Raw genomic sequence first — 11,480 nt, 5'->3', positions numbered from 1 at the left:
GGTGTATGGAGACTTGCATTTCATTCTGTCAGTATGATAAATTAAATAAGTAGCCTAAGAAGGTGATTACTTCTGCTGCCTTTTCCAGAGCAATCTGTGGTTGCTTGTGTGATTTGGAAATAATTGTTTGATTTATTTACTTCTTTAAGTAGCTTATGCAAAATCATATGCATTTGGCCATAACATCTTTCTTAATTCATTCATGTGAAAATGTAAAAGATAGCATAATTAAATAATTTCTCCAAGTATGTCAGTGTATAACTCTAATCATAATATGGCATTTGTTATTTCAGTTCAAAGGAAATTATCAGTTAAAGAAAATGACAAGGTTTATTATTACTGTGTTAATGACTGTATCTGAACTGACATTTTTGTTTAAATTTTAGCATGGATCTTGTAGAACCTTGTGAAGAAGGTTTCTGTAATTACATTTTCAGAGGTTGTCCATGCAAAGAATGCTAAATGAAGCATGTGTTTCTATGTTTGTTTTAAGCTGATTAATGAACAGAGTGAAGTTTATGATAAATACAAATCATGGTTTGCTCAGAAACTGAGTAGTTACTTCAACATGTAGATCCTATCGTCTCTATGGTAAGTGTTTCAGAAAATATTCAAAGTGACTACCATGTGCTCACCCATGTTCACATTATATTTTGTATTATATATTGACATTTGCATTTTGGAGATGATAAAAATAAGAATTGTATTGTTTTTTATTTATTTATATGTATGGAAGACAAGTTGATGGGGTTTTCTATAAATTATATCTTTTTGTTTCAAACAAAAACAAACTAAAGAGTGAATGATTGTGCTTAACTGGACAGTGTCATCCTTGAGGTCCTATGATTAGCAAAAATTGATCGATGGGAGCATCATTGCTCATCTTGCCTTCTCCCTTGATTGCAGCCACAGCCTTTGCAGCCACTTCTCAGTGACCTTCACCATAGTGGACTTGTCTCAAGCAATGAGACAGAGGAGCCCCTCCTTAAGTTGTTTGTTTTAGATGATCCTGTCACTACAGTGATAAAAAATAAGTAGCAGGACCAATATCAATAAGAACCGGAGAGCTGGGTGTAACATTTTCTTTTTAGATTATCTCATTTTAAAAGACTGAAAAAAATAGTTAATAATATTAATTTACCAAAGAACAAAGAAGTAGTTACTGGTAACTTTTAGAGTAAATATAAATTGGTATAAATGCATTGAGTTTTATTTGGGGTAAAATACATTTCAACATGTAAAGTGTTCATTTATTTAAGAACTTTGTTAATTTACTTATTTCTTTTCCAAAAATTATTTCAAATGAACAATAGTTTTGGACTTGAGAAATGGTCTAGTGCTTAAGAGCGCTTTACTACCTTTTGTACTTAAAAATTTCCTCTCCTGACTGCCTGCTCCCAAATACCTGGCAGCCACTTCCCAAATAATTGATTTGGAAGCTTAACATTGCCTGTAAGTGGAAGATTGATAGCTCAGGCTTGTTACTAGCTAACTCTTATACTTAAATTGACCCATACATCTATCTATACTTTGCTATGTGACTTGGTACCTTTATTAGCATGGCATGTTTCTCTCCTGCTTCCCCAGGGTCCGACTATCAACAACTGACTCCATGCTTCTCCGTCCCATCGTTCTTAATTTGGTCACCCAGCCAAACTATTTCCTGCCTGGCTTCTGGCCAAACACCATTTTGTTAAAATGAGTGGCAAATCTATGCAGTGTAAAAAAAGGATTATTTCAGAGCAATTCTTGAGACTCAGCACCAACATTGAGAAGTTCATAATCTCTAACTCCAGTGCCAGGGTGCCAGACATCATCTACCTTCCTTTCCATCTGCATGAGTGCAAACACACAATCACACACAAAGGCATACACACAAATTTAATTAAAATAAACCTTAAATTGCAAATAGGAGTTAATAAAAATTATTCTTTGACAGAATTAATAGAGTCAACAAAGAGGAAATTGAAGCTGTTTCAAAATTAAATATCCCTTTAAATGGACAGAACTGTAAGTTTGAAAATGAATCTCTTACATGTGTCAATCACCATAGCTTATCAAACCTTAGCTAAATAGATCACTTAAGAACACGGGCTCTATAATAATACCAGTATCCTGAAAATTCTTATGTAGCATGGCTCTGGGTATGAAAATGATCAAAATTCACTATTAGAATTGTAGCTGTTACAGATTATATGTTACATTTACACCCTGTAAATTAGAAGTAAATTTAAATCCATCATAAATCTTGGAGCATTTGTATTTTACACCTATCTAAAGAAAATTTTTCCTTCATCTGTATAGGAATCTCCAACATCATTATAATAACTACAGTCAAATTATCACCAATTAAAAATGCTAACATAAGAAAAATATCATTTACTTTTTGCAAAACATCTGTTATGTTATAAAGTGATGATGTTAGCAAGACCATACTTCTTTACCAGGTTCCCAAAATCTGTTTCCTTGTTATTTCTAGATTGTAGAAGTGACTGTAGTTATAATAGAATCATTTCATCCATTGCCAAACCCAACAATATTATAGTAACTCAATGTTTTGTCCTCTAGCCACATCTCTAGAAAGTTATTCTCCTTGAGAACTCACAAGAAATATATTCAAATGAATGTGAATATTCGGGATGGAATGTTTCTATTCAAGTGATCTTAAAAATTTTTACCAATACAACTTTCTTTAATTTAATCACATCTAAAGAATTTACTTTTTATAAAAGTTATATAGCCACATAATTTAGAAAAGGAATAAAAGATTTTTGAAGTTGAGTAGTATTGAATATCTACTATTAAATAACCTGTTATTTTGTGGGTAGGAAATCATAAATAAATAAATATAAAAAAACGATTTTATTACTTGAATGCAGGTACTTTGCCAATTAACTCAATTAAAACAAAAGCGATTTAGAGGGAAAATGTTTAAATTAGAAAGAAACTTAAAAGCCATGAGGTGGTGACTGACATCTTTCAACATTCAGAAGGCAAAATCAGGCAGATCTCGACGGTTTTAAGGCCAGTCTGGTCTACAGTCTACTAGCTCCAGGAAAGGCTCCAAAGCAACAGCAAAATGCTGTCCTGAAAAACAAAATAAAAACAAGCAAACAAACAGAAAGGGAAAAAGATGTTTAAAATGATCATGACCATCTTGGCTTCCTTGACCGCTATGACTTGATCACTATTTCACAGATACTACTGTGCATTATTTCTATCACAGCTACTTAATGCCAGAGAGTGAGAAGTACCATACAATTTAAAAGAATATTACAAATTTATCCTCAAGCAACATTATGCAAAGAAAATAAGAAACAAGTAGTAAGTACTCTTTCTGAGTCACTTTATTTTTCCTGATTTTTGTCATGCTCACTTCTCTGTAGGGTTCAATAATGTTCATTTCCTTACCAACCAAACTTTTATTGATTCAGTTCAGCTTCATGAATTTGCTCTGAAGTATTACTCACCCTAAAAGAATGTTAATCAAGTAATTCTATGACATCTATATAACCTTGCAGTAAAAGGCACGCCAGAGTAAAGGTGAGTGAACTACAGTCTATTTGATGCTTGATTTACTCTACAGCTGTCTCAAGCAGTGAGATACAGCAGCCAGCAACGTAAGCATCAGTGATTTTCAGAGATGAGTAATTATTTCGTGAATGGTGTAAGCCCATTGGGAGAACATAGGAAAGTAGTTATTTAAAATATAGATTTTTTTTAATCTGTGCAATACTTTGTATTTTCTTCTCACAAGCATAAGTTAGAAACTTACCTAATCACACGTATTTGATCTGTTTTTTTGCTAGTTAAGTTACTGTCTTAGGAAGAATTATTCAATCAATACTGTTATACAGAAATAAAAATAAAAATTTCATTATATGAAATTCTGGGGTTTTATTAATAAGATTTATAAAATGCACAGGAAACTACTTACTGTACCAAAGTTTAAATGCACAAAAGTATTGTAAAAGTTAGGAGTTAAAAAATGGGGTAAAGAGAGTAATTTCTGTACCTGCTACTTCATGTAATCACACACGCTTTGCTAAAACCTATTTCAATTTTTACAGTTTTCTAAAAACAAGGGGAGGACAATCTGCTTTTGAAAGAATATAAATATCAGGTTATTAGAATAGTTTGGTCTGGAGAGATGGAGCCCAGTTATTCACATTTGGGGCTCACAACTACCTTTAACACAAGCTTCCAGGGATGCAAAACCTCTGACATTCACAGGGTTATAGGGAGGACCGCTTGTTTGTTTCCCAGCAGCCTGGTAGCTCACTCCCAAAATAACCACACAGAAACTGCATTAATTAAATCTCTGTCCATTAGCTCTAACTTCTTATTGGATAACTCATACATCTTAATTTAACCCATTTCTTTTAATCTGTGTGTCACCATGTGGCTGTGGTTTACTACCTAAAGTTCTGGCATCTGTCTCTGGAGGGGCTACATGGCTTCTCCCTAACTCTGCCTTCCTTCTCTCGGCATTCAGTTTAGTGTTCTCTGCCAACATAAGCTCTGCCCATTCAACAGGCCAAGGCAATTTCTTAATTAGTCAATGGTATTCAAAGCATACAGAGAAGAATCCCGCGTCACACAGGCAACTGAACACACATGCACACACACACATAAATGCATATGCACATATCACAATTTTAAATTAATTCTTAAAAAGAAGAGTTATTGCTTCTCAGTTTTCTTCATCTAAAGTGTAGAAAAATAAATATTTCAGATGTAATTTAAGAAAAAAATGCTTCTATATTATGTCTAAAGTATAATGCTGCTATGTGAATAGTGTTATTGAAATAACCAACCTCCAAATCAAGATGTATGAGTATTTTACTTAATAACCTCAGGAAACAATTTATTATTTTTTGAGAGGAAATTTACCCTAACATTCATAAATATATGAATAACATAATAACATATGTTAATAATATTAACATAATATATGTCAATTACATTAACATAATAATATAGTAAATATGTCTGATGCATCTTTATTCAGCAAAGAATTATAGTGGGTCTTCTCCCTTAAATATTAAATGGAATGATATAATACAACAATACATAGAACAATAAGACAATGCAATTGAAGTGATTTTATCATGCAAGAAAATAACATTATCTCAAACCAGAAAAATTCTGTTTCTCAGAATAATGAATTCAGAATTGAAAGTTCATTATCATATAAACTCTAAATCCATAATTGTTTTAAAAATTATAATAATATAAAATTATATAAATATGTTATTCACTTTTCTACTATGTGATAACGCCTTGTGATTAACAGCAACTTATATAGTAATAAGAATAAGCTATTTGACTTTGTAGTACCAAAGGTTAAGAGTTAATAAGCATCATGGGAAAGCAGCAGACTGTGAGCTGAAATAGGAAACTGGAAGCTCCCATCTTAAATATCAAGCAGAATGAAGAGAAAAACTTTACTGACTTTCTGGTCAAAAGTATCACCTCAACTCCCTGGCACCCCTTTATACAAAAAGTCTGGAATGTTTATCTGGAGGCTTCACCCCAGCTCCTGTCATAAGTTTCCTCCCCAGGGGGTTGCCTCAGTCCAAACTCCTCCTCTGAGAAAGCTCACAAAATGATGACTCCTCTTTAGGGAGAATCAAGAAAGTATGCCAAATGGTAACCCTTCCCCAGGGAAGGTCTAGACCAGTCCCACAGGCTATTTTAACTGCCCCTTAGAGAATGAAGACAGGATCTCCTGGTTCTTTGTGGTCTCCCCTTTTCCCTCTACCCCTCTCCATGATTTTCTGAGGTCACCCTGGAGTATCCATTATCATCCATTAAATATGGGTGTCTTTTAGCTTGGTTTGATATTTTCTGATTGGGATTATTTGCGTCGGAAGAGAACTTCGTTGACCAGAAAATACTTAACACCTATGTGAGTATTTAAACTCTGAAAATTTTTTACAGTGATGTATCACCTCCAGCAAGACTACCTTTGTAAATCTGTTGAAAATTCTTCACCAACTGGGAGCCAATATTCAATATACCAGTCTAAGGGAACATTTTATTAAACCACCAGAGTAACACACAATACAAAATTTTCAGTGTATATGGCACATAAAAAAGTTAGGCATGTTTAAAACTAAGTAAATTAATAATAGAAGAAAACTATATAAGTATTTACACAATTTAACATAACATATATTCCATGATTACTAAAACACATTGTTTATTAAATATTTGATATCTTTAAACTAAATAATAACATTATGTATCTTTCTAACACTTCTTATAATATGGATCTGAACTCTTTCAATAATTTCACAGTACTACTTTATTCACATTATCAAAAAATTTTGAATTTATTAATTAATTGTTGTATACAAGTACAGTGTGCCAAAGAAAACATTTATCCAAAGTTTTCAAGAAAAATTTCAAATGTACTTTATTATTAAACATATCTTAGGCGGGTCTATTTTTCTTCTAACTAATAAAACATTTCTTCCTGTAAGTAAATGCATTATAATCCTAAAATTTTCAAGCGTCTCTGGCTCTCTTCAGAAAACCCTGAATAAAAATTCCCCAATGTATCATTTGAGAAAAATTATGTGCCTACAAGTGACACAAAGGTGGCAACTGGTTGAGCTTTGGCATATCAATACTGTCCAGGATCCAAAGACATTTATTTGAATTCTATTCATATAGGTGTTGGGGATGGGCAGGTTTTATTCATTTAAACATGTACTCATACAAATCTGAAAGATTACTCTCTTACTGATTCCTTGAGTTTGAGCATGCACCTCATTTATTAGTCAGGTTTACATATTGCTATTTTGTAATTATTTCTGATGTGATGATTGCATTACATCACAAATGTCTCATGAAATAAATTAACTCATTTGTTCTCTAGAATTTCATTCAAAGAGAGAGAGAGAGAGAGAGAGAGAGAGAGAGAGAGAGAGAGAGAGAGAGAGAGAAGCAAATCTTTAACGAAAACAAAGCAAAAACCTTCAGAGGTGGCCTTAGGAATTGAGTTCAATGCCTAGAACCTACAGAAATGATGTAAGAAGAACAAGGCTTTGTGTGAATGACAGTGCTGAAGAGATGAAGATAGCCAGTTGGAGGGGATTCAGCAAAGCTGAAAAGAAAAATATATCACGTTAAAAGACCCTGTCACACAAAAAAGAATAACTTTCAAAGTTTACAGGATTAATTTCTGACTTCAGTAAAGAGGTACATGCACACACACACGCACACACACACACACGCACACACACACACGCACATGCACACATACATCATTTCTCTGTTTAAAAAAATCTTAATGGGGAAACATATAAATATGTGAATTAAATAAAAATAACCTTTATTCAAAATGAACTTAATATTTATTTAAAGATAAAAATAAAATAGTCAAGTGTAATAAAGACATCATAATATTTTGTAGCATGAAAATGACTGTGTGTCCAAAAGTAGAATAATTAGAATATTAGTGTCTTTTACATGTTTTCAAATACATTTATAAGTTGTTTACTTAAAGAAAACTGATCTTTCTATGCTTGTCTTGTATTAAAGCAACCAGTATTGAAGTCTCATGAAAATTAATCAACACAAAGGAATTATAAAGAGAAAGATAATTAAATGCTATTCTAACTTTTTAATAAATGAAATTATGATCCATAAACTGCATGGATGGGTAGAACAGAAAGAGGAAGAAAACCAGAAATTGAGAGCATTTTTTCAAATTCATTTACTCTGCTTTCTTATATTTGGGAAATAAATTAATAATAAAATTACTGTATAATTATAAAATCATATCATTTAACATATTTCAAAATATCTACAAATTATAAAAATTTTTAATAACGTATATGTTTCATTGTGTTGATAATAATAAAAACTCGTATTCTTATTTATTTTGTTTTTTGACATTAGGAATCACTAATTTTATGTAAAACAACGATGGTAAAACATATATTTGCACTCTAATCTGTTTATTTTGCAATTTACAATGAGATCTGAAAGAAAATTATATTCTTCTCAGGGAGCAGAAGCGTCACAAGTTTGTTATAATTTGCTGTGACTTCAAATTAGGTTCCATTTATATGGAATATTTTTACTGTGCTCTATGAGATGGTGACATGCTTTGTTATATTTTAAATCGTTGTCATTGTTCTTGGTGTTCTTACTGTTTCATCTCATTGTCAGAAATGAAATGCTGCTGAACAGATTTCATGTCATTCTCTAGTTGTCTGCTACTCCAATTCTTAATTATTGTTACCCTGATAAACCTTAGAAGAATAATGAGACAGTAAAATAAAATTATGAAAGTCAATTTAAGAACTTTTTTTTAATTGTCTGAAACAAATTCACTAAAATTGTTTGATTTTTTGTTAAAGTACAAATACTCTGTAAAGAAATTTGCATTTAAAGGAAAAATGTATTGTCAATTTTAAATATAACTTTAATTAGCATAGCATAGGATTTCTACTAATTAAAAGTGAAGAAATTTATACTCCGTTTGTCACATTAGCCGAGACAATCTTGCTGCCTAAGCTTGATTACTTCTAACAAAGTTATTAGAGACATTCTAAACATGCTGAATTTTTTCACATATGTTATTTCTCTATCTGCATTTAGAAATGAGAAAATTTAATGATCAATGAAAAAAACTATATTTAATTAATAACCTATAATGGAAGATAAAATAACCAGATGGTTTATTACGCATATTTTTAGTAAGATCTTCAATTTACTGAGTACATTTCCCAACATTTATATTATCTATACACAATTAAAATCTGTTGCTATTTCTATAAAACACACTAATCATGAAATGTGCTATTATTCCACAGATGTAATGTGGAGATATTATTCTTATGTTTCCAATTCCCCTTTCTTTAGTGTTTAGTTTAGAATCTGAGTGTAATATGTATATATATATATATATATATATATATATATATAGCATTTATGAATATAAGATATCACAATTTATCTCTCCATATACTTTATAATTTTATGCTATTTTTTTATTGGCTTGCTTAATGCTCCACAAGCTGCAATGGATTTTCTTTCTTTTTTAAATTAATTAATTTATTTGTTTATTAAAGATTTCTGCCTCCTACCCACCACCGGCTTCCATTTCCCTCCTTCTCCCCCAATCAAGTCCCCCTCCTTCATCAGCCCGAAGAGAAATCAGGGTTCCTTGCCCTGTGGGAAGTCCAAGGACCACCCACCTCCTTCCAGGTCTAGTTAGGTGAGCATCCAAACTGCCTAGGCTCCCACAAAGTCAGTATGTGCAGTAGGATCAAAACCCATTGCCATTGTTCTTGAGTTCTCAGTAGTCCTCATTGTCTGCTATGTTCAGCGAGTCTGGTTTTATCCAGTATACATATGCTGCATTATTTAATAAAGACAGAAAATAAAAAAAAATAAAGGAGATAATCATTATTGTAGTTTACGTGGCTAAATGTATTATCCTGTATTGTATTGTTGAGCATTTTGATATGCTATTTTTGTCACATACTATTGGATATAGTTAAGAAAAACAGTGGATGAGAGATTTACAGATTATGAGATTTAATGAATATTGAGACATCTGGATAATGATACTTCAAACCTGTTGCTATCTATCTAAAGTCCATCTCCACTGCCATAAGTAATTGGTAACTCATGTGAACCCTTAGAGTCACAGAGTTTTCACATTTGGCTACAGTATAAGTGACAGGATGTAAGGCAGTAAATTAAGCTTTTTAGGGGGTCTATAACACATGCACTCTAAGCAGAAGACATCATCCTTATAGAAATCTACAAAGGCATCTATGAGTTACTGTCTTCTAAGTTTGCAACTCAGATATAAGGTAAATTGTACAGTTTTTATTAAGAACTGCACAACCCACAGGGTCCCATATCTTCTCTTCCAATAAAATAAGTTTCAAAGATTCATCTATGCATATCTTCAATTGCAAAACTTACTAAATTTGTGGAGTTTAAAATCTGGTCTTTGTGTAAACAAACTCATTGTCCTATATTTAAATATAGAGTTACTTTACCATCATTGTCGTTACTTATTGAGTTATTAGACAGTATTCCTCAGTATTTTTGAAGAAAAAATAATGTAAATAAAGTGAACTGAAGAGGTCCGGACCACAGAAGCAAATATGCTAACTCCAGATCTTCATCTCTCCCACCTTTCATCCATATCCAATCCCCCAATCTTACCTCCTTCTCTGTTGCAAATCACATGTGGCAGCCTGGCCCTCCTCTTTGTCCCTATCTTTCTCAGATCTTCCTTTCCAACTCATCTTTCCCAGTCATTGTGTTATTCTGGTCCCCTTTCCAATAGACATTCTCTGGGACCTTACCAATCAAGGCAGATGGAAAAGCAAGGCCACCAGAAAAGCAGGGATTGAGTTAAGAATCTCCACTCTTCCTGTTTCTGACCCTAAGCATCAGCCACATTCAGGACAGCAGGCCTTGGGGTAGCACAAATAGGGTCAGTCCTCTAGGTGTGGGTGAGGAGAGCTGCCTCCACTATTCGTCTGTCATGTAGCGGTGTGAGTATGGGATAGATGACCCCCTTACCTCTTGTCCCTTACTACCTGCCACAGACGAGAGTTGACCCTCTCTCTCCCTTATCAGCTTCAGCACTCAGAAATGAGGTCCTGCTCCTCACATAGAGAGTACAATTCTTTTCTGGCTGTGTATTTGGAAGTAAAAAGTGACCCAGTCAAGAGCTTATGGGCAAAGGAAAACTGCCCCCACTACTCATCTAACGTGGAATAGCATCAACACTGGAGACAGGTGGAGGACTTGATCATGGGGTCATAAGAGCAGGAGAGCTATCCCTGACCCTCAACAGTTGCAGCTCAAGGGAAATTGACCCTTGTAGCTCATCAGGACAGAAGAGCTGTCCCTGATGGAGTATGTTTGGGAGAGGTGGAGAAGGCCTCACTCCTTGCTCAATACTGCAAAATGTGAATGAGCCAGGGCAATGCCAGATAGTTCACCCTGGGGCTCACCCTGCAGCACCCAAGGTTCAGAATCAGGGTTATGGCTTGGCCTTCCCCATCAGTCATCTTTTGGACCTTGTGAAGTGACACATCCTGAAGATCCAAAGCCCCAGGATCCCCACAACACAGCTCAACAACAGATTATCCAAGAAGAAGCCCAATGAAGACCCAGCATCAATGATGTAATAGAAACTAGAGGCCTCAAATCAGATTGCAATGAAAACTTTTAAATAAAGAAACGCAAAGGGGTTTACTACACTACTCTGTCACATTACAGCTTCCCATAATGAGATTTTCATTATTTCCTTCCCTTTCCTTTTTTATTATTATTTTTTTATTGGTGGGTGGGATTACATGGTCAGAAGGCAGAGGCCAAGAGGCAGTGAAATGAATGGGGTTGAGATACATGATGTGGTAAGACATATAGAATAAATAAAAATAGAAAAATATATCAGTTGCATATAGTAGTGTGTCTGAAACTTTAGCACT

This window comes from Alexandromys fortis, unplaced genomic scaffold (assembly GCF_014885135.2).
Source record: "Alexandromys fortis isolate MF-2015 unplaced genomic scaffold, M_Fortis_MF-2015_v1.1 scaffold_129, whole genome shotgun sequence".
NCBI lineage: Eukaryota > Metazoa > Chordata > Mammalia > Rodentia > Cricetidae > Alexandromys > Alexandromys fortis.
This window is presented reverse-complemented; position numbering follows the sequence as displayed.